A 13014-nucleotide genomic window follows, 5' to 3' on the forward strand; every position below is an offset into this window, starting at 1 on the left:
AATTGAACCTCAGTAAACAGTTATACATATTGTATTTTAGTCAATAAATATTAAAAAAAAAATTTTTTATTAAAGTTACATGTAATAATTTACTCAATTTGTCAAAAAATTACAATTAAATTTTTCACTTTAATAAACAAGGCAATCATTCAAAAAATTTATTTCAGTGCGCCCATTTTCAATTTTTCAAATGTCTCAACATCATCTACTTCATCTGCATTGGAGTCTAGGAAGTCCCCTCTCATCAGTACAAGTTCTGCTTCATATCTATTTAAATCTTCATGTTTTTGTAGAATTTTGATTGTCATCTGCAAAGAGAAAAAATTGACTTTTAAAGCAACATACTTTTAGCTTAATAAGCTTACATGGAAAGTAATCATACCATATAAACATTCCATACAATAATTACTTTTCTATTTTATTTTATTTTTCAGAACTATACATTTTTAAGATGTATTAAGAAGCAGGTGTTAAGTGTGTACACTTATTTTCTGTTTTCAAAACTTTCATGCAAAATAAATGTTGCAAATTAGCTTTTTCTAATAAGATAAGCTTCTTAATTTTTATTCTTTTCTTGCAAACATTTTTATTTCATGTTATACGAAAAGACACATTTAAATGTACAACTATTTCAGATTTTAAATATTGCTTATCTTTTGTTGTCTTTCATCAGTTCTATATTTAGTATTACCCTTCCTACCTAAAGTTTTGAACCTGTTACAAGTTGTCTGATTACACCCAATTTAAACATACAAGGACATCCGTTTGCCTTTTGTGTTTCTGAATGGAAAATGCCTGGTTATTTTAATTTTCAATGTTTTACCATCGTTGGCTAAATAATCGAACCCTACATACTTTCAGGTTAATGTGCATACACTGTTAAATAGCACATTTTAATTTATATTATTTTATGCAATGATATATGTTTTAGATGAAATGCTATTTAGGTGACATGTAATGAATTATTGGCAGTTATCATAATAATCACAAATTCTAAGGTATGTTTTGTAAAGGGAAGGGGTAAATAATTTGTTCACATTTATGTTTTTGGAAACTTTCCCAATACCCTTATAAGTGTATAACCACATTTTCATGCACCACATGCCCAAATATTCATATTGGCCACCTGATCACAGAAGATGGCTAAACACCAACTCATATTTTCATCCCTTTCAATAACAATGCATTATATTTCTTTTTTAATATGAACATCTTATAACGGTTAAACACATCAAATTAAATAATGTTCTGGCATAAAAGTAAACTACATTTTTAATTCAGAAACATTTTTCAAGTATAACCCCTATTTGCCCGCTTGTGATTCTCATAATGCGAACTAATCTCATTAAAACTTTCTGCTTGGCCTGACCAGGTTTAGTTTTTCACATGCCAGATTTTTATTCAATAATGCTCAAGATGACTACTTTATTCAAGAAAGTCCACTGTTTTGTCAGGTACACAACTTTTCAATGTATGTCCATCATAATGATAACATCCTTCACAACATGTCAGTCATAGACATTATTATTCCAAGATTAGTCATAAATATGATATTAATGGCCACAAATATAGCATGATTACTAACAATATGGCATTTAAAGCTTCCATTATCCAATAATTACTTTGGGGAAGCCTTTATTTAAGCTGTATTAAACTTTATTATGCCATTGTAAACATAATACCAACAAAATTGTCAGTAATCACAAAAGGTCACGCAAGTCCGTTTTTACTGCACTGTGAGAAGTTTTCACACTTTTCAAATTCAAAGGAGTGACTTGGAATTTGCCGGATAGCTAATGCAAATTAGCATCCCTGGGTTTTAGGTTGGGAACAGGTAAGTAAACCTTATAAAAAAAAATTTAAATAAATATTTGCAAAATATTACATATAAATGTAAACTCTTTGCATCAATTTAGTACTAATTACCTGTCAATAGTCACAAAAAAAGTATATAATCTTTACTTTGACATTTTTCAGAAAGATGCTTGTGCCTTTTTAGTAGAGAAAAACTATTTGTACAAAATATATACAATAAAGAATGTCTTGGACTATAGACACAACTACTTTTTTGAACATACCAGTTTTCGGAAACTTAAATATTTGTAGGTTATTGTGCTCAACCTGCAGGTGCAATGGTCTTACATACCTCGTTGGTTCTGAAAAGCTAATGATCTCCTTCCCTTACGCGCAAACTTAATTTGAGGAACATCCAGTAACAGGGCATCAGCCGATATTAAAGATTGGTTTGGATTTTATCTTAGTTAATGCTGGACAGTGTAAACTGTGGACAATGTCTGGGTGACCGTGTTGTGTCAATTTACAGCAAGTGGAGTCTTAACTGCCCTTTTCTGAACATGTTGCAAACAGGGCCAAACATTTAAGAAAGAAGCCAAATGTAGTGCATTGCATTAGTTTACCTGAGAAAGAATGGTAGCACTATGTTTCATAGCCAGGTTTGCAAGCCAAAAAGAAAAAACAGGACACTAAATTTAAATTTACTTGCTTTTAGAAAGTCAACTAAAATTTTATGAAGAAAGACAGTGCTATATCAGATTAAGTGCCGGTGTAGAAGCCCATTTCAAAGTAGAAGCGCATCAATTACTATTTTCAGTTATTGACAAAGGTTCTAAGTCAGAAGATGTGTTTTATCCCTCTTAAATTTCAAGGCATTTTTTCACAGCCCCATGCTCAATGACAGCATACATGCATAAAAAGCAATCTCAGATGTAGATTCACCTCTCAGATGTCTTGTCACCTCTCCTATGGGCTGCTTAATGTCCGGTCCCTTTGTAAGCACCACACGGACATCGCCTTCCTCATCGAGTCCGCGGGGCTCGATGTTCAGGTTCTAACGGAAACCTGGACGTGGGAGGACTGTGAGGTTGAACTGGGTTTTTGGCCTAGCCTCCAGGGTTTAAGATCAACCATACCCCTCGTGTGAAGAACCGGGGTGGTGGGATTGGATTAATTTATTGAGACATGCTAGCTCTCTCCCAGCTTAAGATTAGAGAGGTGTCGGGCTTTGAATTGATGGGGTTTTCTCTTAAAAATCACGAGAAGACTTTTTGCTCGGGCGTTTTGTGCTACCGTCCGCCTGGCAATGTACCTTCCCTCCCTGACTTCATTGACCTGATTTACGACCTCTCTAACACCCCCTCTAAGCTAGTGGTCTTAGGGGATTTTAACCTGTGGTCGGGTGGCCCGCTGGACAGTGCGCTTTCCACTCTGTCCCAAGCCTGCAATGACATCCAGCTGCAACAGCTGGTCCGGTCAGCCACACATCGGAAGGGCCACGTTCTGGACCTAGTTTTCGCAGACACCCAACTTGTGTCGGTGGATGACATCTTGTGTCAATACTGGATGGATCACTCGATGGTTGCTTTCTCCCTCTATTTGGGGGATCACTCCTCGGTGGAAGCTGGATCTAGACAGGCTAAGTTGGGCAGACCTTGGTCTCGACTCCTAAAAGCCTCGCCTCTGCCCAGACTACTACCGGGCAACTTCAGTTTGAGTGACTCAGTGGAAGAGAGCTATACCACCTTGTGTCAGTCCATCTCGAACTCTTTGGACAAGGTAGCGCCACTCCGTAGGTCAAGGGGCAGGCTGAATCGGTCGAGCCCCTGGTATACAAACGCCCTGTGGCAGTTAAACCTTAGCTGCAAATGCGCCGAAAGGGCGTGGAGGAAGCAGTATTCTGACTCGGCGAAGGCTATCTTTAGGCAGTCCCTGCAGGAATATAAGACACAGATTAAGGTGGCTAAGGCGTCCTATCTGGAAGCCACCTTGAATCAGGCTTCCAACAAGTTGCAAGCACTGTTTAAAATTGTTAGGGACCTGACTCATCCTTCATGCACGGTCAATAATGTTCCTGCGTCGCAGGTCTTGTGCGACTCCCTGGCCTGCGCCTTCGAGGAGAAGATCGTTAAGATCTTGGAATGTTTACTGAGCCCAGTACCTTCCTCCCCCGGTTCGGGAGCTCCGGACGGCTCGCCCAGTCGACCCCAGCTGTGTGGTCCTGCTCTCGGTTTGGGAGCTCCGGACTTGCCTCCCAGTCGACCCCAGCCGGGTGGCCCTGCCCTCAGTTTGTGAGCTCTGGACGTACCGCCCCGTCGACCCCGGCTGAGTGGCCCTGCCCTCCGTTTGGGAGTTCCGGATTTGTCGTCCAGTCGACCCCAGCTGAGTGGTCATGCCCTCAGTTTGGTATCTCCGGCAGACTCGTCCAGTCGATCCCAGCTGAGGGGTCTTGCTCTCAGCTTGGGAGCTCCGGACGTTGTGTCCAGTCGACCCCAGCTGAGCTGCTTTCCCATCCCCTACTTTGAGGAGTTCTGTAGTCTGGCACAGACGGTGTCATCTGGCTCCCCGCTTGATCCACTCACCCCTAAATTTTGGAAGGTGTTTCAGGACGAACTTTTCCAGCCCTTGTACTCCATCTGTCTATAGTCGTTTGATATTGCAACGTTCCCGGTGTGCTGGAAACTGGCAGTGGTATCACCTCTCCTTAAGAAATCCACCTTGGACCCCGCTTGCTTGTCTAATTACCGACCCATTTCCTTTCTTCCCTTCCCCATTAAGATCATGGAGAAGTTAGTGACCCGCTCCTTGTCTGGCTTCCTGGAAGAAAACATCTGGTTTGATGAGGCACAGTTTGGCTTTCGCCCAGCACATGGGACGGAATCCGCGCTGGTGACCGTGCTTGACAACTTGCGGTCGCGGGTCGACAGTGGTCGGGCAGCCTTTTTGGTGCTGCTCGACATGTTGGCCGCGTTCGAAACGGTCAGCCATCCTACCCTTATCAGGAGGCTGGAGGAGTGTGGTGTCACGGCAAGTGCAAGGGACAACCGGCATCAGGTGGTGGCGTTACCACCTTTCAGCTCGGAGGTGCGGAGAGTGGGGCATGGGGTGCCACAGGGCTCTGCCATCAGCCCTATACTCTTTAACCTTTACCTCCGCCCTCTGGTCCAACTAATTAAATCATTTGGTATCTCGGCATTTAATTATGTGATTGATACCCAGTTGGTCTTTTTGCTGGAAGGGAAGAACGCGGTCCCACTGGAGACTTTCCATCGATACATGTCAGCCACAGCTGACTGGCTCAGTTCTAACTCGTTGCAGTTTAACAGTACCAAGACTGAGGTACTGTACTGCTCCTCGGACCGGGTTCCTCGTGTTCTCCTGGCGAACTTCTGGCCCCCGTTGTTCCCCGAGACTGTGTCAGCCGCCGAGTCGGCTCGCAACTTGGTGGTTATATTTGGCCCTATTTGAAGCTGGACATGCACGTGAACAAGATCACGTCCACGTGCATGATGCTGCTTCGCATGTTGCGTAAAGTTCTGCCCCTTCTTCCCGAGCAGGCTAGGCCTCTCGCCACAATGCTAAAATTGAAGGGTGTGCCCGCCACTGCGGCGGGCACAATTGAAGGGTGTGCCCGCCACTGCGGCGGGCACATCCTAATTCCCCCAACTGGATCCCCGTCTTTATGGCGGGCGGTCTCCTTCTCCATTATATCATCTTCAATCGTTCATATCTTCTCATTGTATTAATCTTACTTTCTTATGTAGATTTTATGACATTTCTGTCAGTAAATACAAATATAAACAATTTGCACAATGCTTATGAAGGTGCAATTCAATCCACATGTTAATGCGTTATTTAATTCACACGTCTGCATTTCATGAGGTGCTATAAAATCTAACGTTTCCCATCTTAAAATCAACTTCTTCACCTCAGATTTGTCATTTGTGTGGGCTAACAATGTAACTACTTTTTATTTGCATTTTATATGCATTTACTTATATTTCTTATACTTAACCACAAATAAGTTTTAAACACACTTTTAAATTATTTATTTCGTTTATTAAATTCACAATTTAGAAAAGCAGTGATCTTTTCATTACCGAAAACTCTCACCTCTGGTAATAACACATCAATCATGAGTGATGTGTTTCGGCTAATTATTGAAAAATTTAGAACTTTCTTTATTTGTTCCGTTAGACTTCTTGCCTGCAATACAAAATAGTTATAGTATTGGTATTAGCGACGTTGTTTCATATAACAATTCAATTGCAAAGTGTGGTTGATAAAGATAATACTTTACTCACATCATTTTCATTGAATATTGTCATCCTCCTATTTAATTCTTGTTTTAATTTCGGCATAAATGTAGGGTTTGAAAAAAGGAACATTCTATTTGATTTCTTTTTACCCTTTATAATATTGTTTGCATGTTCCTATTAACGATAAAAAACAAATCAACAATTAGACAAATCAATGTTTCTCAAATTTGACCGTATTATCATTTAGCAAGTAGCAGAGAATGTACTAAAGTTTTGTTGTCAGCTGTCTTTAACTAACCAACTATACATTATAAATACAGTCAGCTCTACTTCATTGTACTTATTGAAAAGACTTGAAAAAAATCAACTTTCTTTAATATGAGCACAAGCTCAAAAAATAAAGAACTAAGTTACTCTTGACTTTCACACACATGGAGTATGTTAGGAGTAAGACAACTTATACATGTAACTCAAGAGTAAACCAGGTATTTGGCAGAAACATTCTACATATAATCATATCAAAGTTTTTGTGTATCAGTCCTGATGAAAATGTATGCTTACTTTAACAGAGGGAGCTCCTCTACTAGGGAGGAGTAGTCTTGCCTTACTGCTTTCACACAGTTCTAGAAGCAGAAACATAAAATGGTAATAGCTTTGTTTTATTATCAATTTATTTATTTTTGCCTGCGGATGGGTGGGCGGAGTGGGCTCTGCAAAAGGAAGGGGAGGAGCGGTGTGCCTGAGCAATACTTAATGTGCAAAGACTGTTTTTTCAGCCCCCTGGGGCTACCCAAACTAGTCATGCACACTCTGTCCTGCTCCATGCATGCTGCAAGGCAGCATGTAGAACATGGCCTCTCTATAAGCCGCTGGCTTGGCGGCATCTGCAACAATCAAAATGCTGCTTGGAGTACTATGATTGCTTTATTGAAGGGACTCTGACTGCCTGATTTTGGTTAATGTTACTGCCAGGGTCAGGAGCAGAGAATATGCTGGACCCGGACGGTGTAAATGTAAGTTTAATTTTACCCCACTCACTCCTCAGCCAAGGAGGTCGCAACTATATACCAATTGTCTCCTTTATATTTTCTGTTAAGTAGGAGTCACTTTTATGTTTAATATACACATATTAAATTTGTTGTAACTCAATCTAAGTTAGTAACTGCTTATATAAGCTGTGTTGAAGGAATATCAATGAAATTTCACCAGGCACCCAGATACTAATTACAATTTAAAAATGTTGCTATTTGTAGACATCCTGCATGGTATGTTACTATATTAATGATTACACAACGTAATAGAATCATTCAGTAATATATCAAATTTCTCATACATTTACACTGTATGACAGTTGATGCACCCTCCGCAGTTGGACAGAGACCTCCCCAGAGGAAAGAATAGGTTAGGTTACAGTTGACAATTATGTTTGTAAATAGCATTTTTTTTTAAAATCTGTTTATTAGCATAGTTTTGAGAGCAGTAATAGCATACAACTTCATTCATGTAATCTCAGTGTAAATTCCGTTGGTATATGTATGCGGTTGCTCCAAGCATATATAGAAACATAGTGAATTCGATTTTTCATTTGGTCGATGTACTGGATCAAACTAACAAACCCCGTTCACAACTGGTCCCACCCTCCACCCCTACGAAAACCCACCCGACACTCTCTTAGTAGGCACATAAATGAAATATCGACATGTGGGTCACAATCAATGTACTGATACAAAGTGCAAGGATAACACACTAAATAGCATTTTATAGATTGTTATTAGTACTATATTAATATTACGAAATATTGATTCTAAATAGACGTGTAATTTGTGACCATGGGCTTGCATCAAACCTTTTTAACTCTGGGTCTTGTAGTACATTTTGTTTATTACTTCATGAGTCAAAAACATGCTCTTTTATGATATTCACCAAAGTACTTCACATTATTTCCTTATTTAGTTACTAATTTTTTCTTCAATTATCTCAGGCCTCGATTTATTTTAAGACTCAATTACATTGCTATATACTTAACCCCTATCCACATGTTCCGCTAATAATTATCGCCAGGTTCTCATTTGGAAGCCTGACCATGAGTTTGAGTACATTAAATTGAGAGAACACTGTCAACTAATTAAAAAATGCATATGACCAAACTATGTCATTAAGTAAACTGGTTTTTTTTAAAAAAGTTGCTATATCACTAGAAGGTACATAATTACTTAGTAAAGTAAGTAATAAAAACATTTTTTCAGAGAAGATAGAAATGAATAAAGATAAGTTTTTTTCAACATTTTTACAAATTTTCAAACAACATGCCACCTTCCTTTATGTCATGGCTCTTGAACATAATACATATAATTGCTGAAGGTATTGCCATTCAGTACATTGGTGTTAATGAATACATGTTTTAAACGAACAAAATGTAAAAATCATAGAAATACTCATTATCTTATACTAGCCTTTATCTCATCTTCAGTAAGTAAATTCTCAATGCTTCTGTCTTCCAAGGTTTTTTTAAGCCTACAAATTAATAAATTCATATTATTCGATTGTCTGACAATTTAACCTTTTATTTTGAAAAACATAACCATTGAATATAATTAATGTCTATGTATGAGTCTTTTTACAGTAATACTTATTCAGTATTAATTTTAATACAATAATGCCTATCCCATAAAATCTTTTTTTAATATTTTCAATTATCATCATATTTTAAAAATTCAACATCATTACAATCAATGCCATCAACAGATTCAGAATTTGTGGAATTCTTCTTGTGCATTTCTTAACCACAAATTCAATAATTATGTGACAAAATTTAAATATAAAATTTTCTTGTTGTGAATTACATAGTGCTCTTTTTTTATAAAAGGAAAATAAATCATCTCATAAAGACTTGTTTATTGTGAAGTATTGACTAACATTTCTAAAAGCTAAGAAGATTTCTAAGAATACACAATACCAATTATGTCACTTATAGATTCATGTGAGTAATTCTCGAATGCTGCTGAATGACAAATAATTTATGTGCATACATTTAAGTTTGTTTAAATGTAGCAATTGTCCTACCTAACAGTTTTTAGCCTCAACGTCTTGCATGTTTTACTTTTCGCAGAACATCCTACCTCTAAACCTCAACTATTAATCATAATGTTTCTTCTTTAACCTCAACTGGTGACTTCGATTGTACTTCAAATGTGGGAATTTCAAGTATCACTACTTACTTTTCCGAAGTTTCCATTGCTCATATTTTCCTTCAATGTATTGTCCAATTATATAGGAAGATATATCTACACCTAATCATTTATTATGGATTTCACCATGCAAACATGGTAATAGGAACAGTAAAGATATCACTTGAATCATTCATTAAATATAAATGTGTAGGTATGCAGTACAAACTACCTTTTCAATAATCCAAGTTTACTGTGACTCATAGTTTTGCACCTTCAATTTCAATAAGCAGGTTAAATAATTACATATATTCAATATTAAACTGTATATTTACCTGTCCAATGCGATTGGAAATTTTTTGTGGCATCCGCAATAAAATGGAGTGTCAACAAACTGTTCTGTAATTGGCACATCTGCACAGTCTGAATGTAACCACTGTTTGCACTTTTCGCACTCTATCCATTCTAGTTTTTGTTCTTTGGGATATAGTGACCTGTTGATGCAAATATATTTTGAGAACACATTTACTACAGTGACTATAACATTTTTAAAATACAATGTCCATCTTTTACATCACTTTTCCAGGTATTGAGGGGCATATTCACAAGCAATAGCGATAATTATCGCTATTGCTTGGTTAGAGACAAAAAATGTATCGCCGGGCGGCGGCGATTTTTAGCGCAGATAAACCTTGGTATTACCAAGGTTTATCGCAAATGCGATAAAAAATTGCCGCAATGCATGAATATGGCTGAAAAGTCAGCGATATTCATGCATTACCAAGCTAATTCTCTTAGCCATGTTATCAAACTCCCATTGGATAACATGGCTAAGAACTGCTCCTGGAAAGGTGTTCGCTTTTGGAGATATTCCTTGCTTTGCACTAATATCTCAAAAAGTTGGTAATAGGAGATAGCGATGTTTCCAGTCACTAACATCTTGGCACGCCCACTTTGCATGTCATTAGTGATAAATATCACTGACATGCAAAGCGGGTTTGAAGATGGCCGCTATCTCCTATTAGCTGTCGCTAACTGGTGTTAGCGACAGCTTGCTAATAGGGAGATAATTTTATCTCCGCTTTCTTGGCTTTTAAAGCCAAAAAAGCAGAGATAAACCTCCTTGTGAATATGGCCCCCGGTACTTGTTAACATTATCTCCAAATCTCAAAACTCAGAACAACATAAACAAAATGGAAATAAAAATTCGAAGCGTGCTTTATTTTTTTTTCCAGCTTAGGACGGAAGCTACATATTTATAACATAATTCAAGATCACTATAGATTCTCTTGCATGCATTCCCCTGTAAAAAACTATTATTATTTTAATTGCACGTTTTTATTTGTGTACACATACAAGTACTAGTCACTGTCACAAACTAACATTTATATAATATATAGCTATATTAGTAACAGACGTTACTTAACTTACTTTTTTTTAAAATCAGTACTCTCTTGGTATAGGCAGACCATCTCTTTTGCTGCAATGCATTCTGTGCCATTGATTCCTCGAACTAGGCTCTTTCCTGTCTCCCTGTTTTGGACAACACTTTGCTCTGCTCCTGCAGTCTCTTCTTTTTGCAATAACTGTTCGGTTTTCAGACCACTCTCTTTGGAAAGTGGGGCTACCTTCTCCTTCTTAATGCCCTATAAAAGATCAATATACTTTTAAATGTTTATGTTCAGTGCGGTTAGTGTATAGCTGTGATTTACACTATGAGTAACGCTGCTTTCCCCAATGGTATTTGTTCACATAGTTTGCACTTATGAAAGCATGCACTTAACTTTCTCTTATTTTGCTGTCATTGAAATGTTTTTCTGCCAAAGACAAACTATTCTCTTTAATGGTAAAAAAATGTAGTGAGTACAATAGCATATGGTGCCACACTACATGCGGACATAAATGCCTATGTGCTCTATTTTGGCATGATAAAATGTTTTGACATGGGAGTAACAATTCACAACAAAATATCAAGAACCGTTCTCAGGAAATTGTGACTGACAAGATTGGCGTTTGAACAAAAAAACAGTACTTCATAATTTATTTGAAAATGAAATTTTTAAAGGTAAGACATTAACAACAATAACTGATTGCTAATTTAACTTACAAGTAACTACATAAAATACTAACATAAAATTGATAAGTCATGTCACAAAATAATCTAAACACATCTAAAAAACTTTGATAATTGTACCTAATGTAATGGAATTTATTATTTTGTATGATACTTTATTTTAAATCTGCTGTTGATGTAACAATAGAATCATTGTCACTCAATCCACAACTTCAAACTCAGACAGAGCTACAGTTAGATCCAAAAATGATTATTGTTGACATTTTACTTTGAAAAATTGTGATAAGTGGATTTGACATATGTTCACATCATGGCTTTAAACATTCAGCTGCATTTGAATACTATCATATTTTGTTGAACCAATGCATGTTTTGAAAAGAAAAGAAAAGTCATAATGTTTATCAATTGTATTGTAACAGGAGGACAAATAATGCAGAGCTACATAGTATGACATTTTATTCTCAAGAGAAGCTGATGCATGGGGCAAGTTTCTCCTAATTAAGAAGTGACATTCCAATACCAAATATGATTATAACTCTTGAGTACAGTTGATGATCTCATATCCACCATTCAACTGACGTATAGTATGTCCTTTGCATTTATTTTACACAAAGTAACATTTCATTTTCTCACCTGCCACATAAAATGCGCTTTTTTATTCAACAATAATCAGTGAAATAAATATTATGTGTACACACATCAAATTTGGATGTATGATGTTAACCAAATTCTTTAAAAAAATTGTATTATTACACTAGGAAAAAATTGAAATATTTTATTAGTATTCATTATCTAATTAATGAATAAATTTTCATGCCTGCTTTCGAAGAATCAACATGAGTTTTGAAGCATGGTATCTTCTTAGGTGCTGCATATTATTTGCAGATAATTCTTCGTATGACATTAAGATACCCCGACTGACAACATCAGCTGCCTAATAATTGAAGAAAAAAATATGCTGTTGTGTATCCATGGAAATGAATAATAGACAATTAATAAAGTTATTTATGTAAACTTACAGTGCAGACAATGACACCACAACTCTCACTGTCTGTCTGTTTCCATTGTATTGGGTATTCTATTTTCCACTGTTGAAGATCCCATATGTTCTTGAAAACATTACTGAATTATAAAAAACAACGGAACAATTCTGATAAATATACCACAGTGCTTATACTATTATTGTACAATTATTGATAATAATAATTTTACAGGTGTGCTGGTGATACTTACCAAAGGATGTTCATGTCATTAGCATCAATACTTTTATATTTGGCCAAGGAATCAAAAATTTGTATTATATGTGTTTTGCCATTAAAAATCTGCAAAAAATCAAGTGAAATATTGCTATACATCAAAACGTAATAATAAAAAAACAATACGATGTTTGTCGAATACTCATTCATTTATATATATATTTGCAAAGCCATTATATCAATAAGCGATGATTAAATAAAAAAAAACTAAAATGTACTAAAAAAAACATCAATGAGTTATTACTTCAATAAAGCATAGATTTTACTAACAAAGTTTAAAATGCACACCCCTGCAGTGTAGAGGCTGTCCACTGACATGTGCAAAGGCTGAACAAAGTACATATCTTATTGTACCTATTCAAAAAAGATGTATGTGCTCATAACTTGCACTACAGCACCACTGTTCAAATACCAGATATAATACTTTCTTTTTACACTCGAACTTTTATTGTGACTCAAATCTT

At 36.6% G+C, this 13014-nt stretch overlaps 1 long non-coding RNA gene across 2 annotated transcripts; it reads right to left on the reverse strand.

The window, feature by feature from the left end:
- Positions 1-218: 218 nt before the first annotated feature.
- On the reverse strand, positions 219-9710 carry LOC147668952 (uncharacterized). Of its 2 annotated transcripts, none has more exons than XR_015303773.1 (3): positions 9556-9710; positions 5908-6000; positions 219-308 (listed from the first exon to the last, which is right to left on the reverse strand). It is a non-coding gene; the product is annotated as an uncharacterized LOC147668952 (long non-coding RNA). The 2 variants fall into 2 exon arrangements; XR_015303772.1 differs by lacking the exon at positions 9556-9710 and adding an exon at positions 6099-6164.
- Positions 9711-13014: the final 3304 nt, after the last annotated feature.

This window comes from Lissotriton vulgaris, unplaced genomic scaffold (assembly GCF_964263255.1).
Source record: "Lissotriton vulgaris unplaced genomic scaffold, aLisVul1.2 SCAFFOLD_9069, whole genome shotgun sequence".
In the NCBI taxonomy this organism is placed as follows: domain Eukaryota; kingdom Metazoa; phylum Chordata; class Amphibia; order Caudata; family Salamandridae; genus Lissotriton; species Lissotriton vulgaris.